Source organism: Etheostoma spectabile, chromosome 23 (assembly GCF_008692095.1).
Source record: "Etheostoma spectabile isolate EspeVRDwgs_2016 chromosome 23, UIUC_Espe_1.0, whole genome shotgun sequence".
Lineage (NCBI taxonomy): Eukaryota > Metazoa > Chordata > Actinopteri > Perciformes > Percidae > Etheostoma > Etheostoma spectabile.
In genome coordinates this window covers 4,008,007-4,009,314 of record NC_045755.1, presented here as the reverse complement: position 1 = coordinate 4,009,314, position 1,308 = coordinate 4,008,007, and the positions used below count along the sequence as shown (strand labels likewise).

At 39.9% G+C, this 1,308-nt stretch overlaps 1 protein-coding gene across 1 annotated transcript in view; it reads left to right on the top strand.

Moving 5' to 3' along the window:
• Nucleotides 1-1,308, top strand: part of syn3 (synapsin III) — a gene marked incomplete at its 5' end in the record, with an annotated part of 124,157 nt that overhangs the window by 104,556 nt on the left and 18,293 nt on the right.

Here is a 1,308-nt window from a genome sequence, read left to right as displayed (position 1 = left end):
TATCTCAAGACACTTTACAGATAGAGTACATCTAGAACACACTCTATAATTTACAAGGACCCAACAATTCTAGTAATTCCCTCAATCAATGGTCTGTTACCATTACAGATATCTCCCTTGTTTGAATGCATGTTTTGGTTTATTTACAAATATGTAAATATTGTTGTGTTCTTTAGCAGATATCTGTTGAGTGTTCAGCTTGAAAACATTCAGTTTCTATTTCAAATTTTCAGTAAAATTGCAGTGCACTGATTTAGTGCAATTTTAATACATCTGAGTCATGAACTTTCTACGGACAACTTTTTTCAGAAAGTCATTACAAATTCTGATCTTGGCATTTGATCACGTTAACCTACTTTGCATGTGAGTGAGTGAAAATGACATAGTATAGAAAATGATGGGCAAAGTGACATTGACCTGACTCATTCACTTTGTGCAGGTGTATTTAACAGCAATGAGGTAGTTTTTTTTATAACTGCAGGAAAATCAGGCCTTTCTTAAAACAGTAATAAGATGTAATATGTAGCCATGGCCTATATTTATATACTGAAAGAAAGTGAGACATAAGATATGGCTATTATGTATTTTGTGTTCTTAAATTCTTCTCTGAAACGTTTACTTCAGACATTTGGATCTAGGGCTGCACAATTAATCGAATTTTAATCGCGATCACGATTTAGACTTCCCACGATCAAATTTGCGGGATCGAGCGTTTTTTTTTTTTTAAAGCGTCATTTCATAGAACGCTCCGGGTTTTTTGCAAAGCCAATCTCCCGCTCTGTAAAGCCGTCTGCTCATGAGCCAGTCAGAGTAGTTCCCTGCACCCCGTGCAGCTAAGTTTCTAGATGTAGACAGCCCCAGAGTACAGAGTAGCGTGAGGAAAACTCAACAGATAGCAGTCGGTAATACGTCGGTCTCAAGGTTTACCAGTTTACCAGTAAACGCAACACTTTGTCCCATCTGTTGTTTTTCAGACAACAGCGGTGACCAGTGCTAGTCGGTGCTAGTAGCATCTGTTAGCTGTTAGCCCCTCTAGGACGCACCGGTGCTAATGTCCTCGCATCCGCTGCAATGCTGTTTATATCGATATGGTTTAATTTTGCGTTACATGACCCATTTCGTCTGTAAAGTCGTGCTTGTGTGGGATCTCTCCTCTCCTCTCTCTCCTCTACTCTCCACGCCGCCTGGCCGCACAGCGGCCGCCGGTCCACACTTCTGACATTTGTCCACAGTTTTAATTTTTTTATTAACACAGCTGGATATTGTTAAGGCAAACCTGTATTTGTACCAGTGTTTCCATGGTAACTC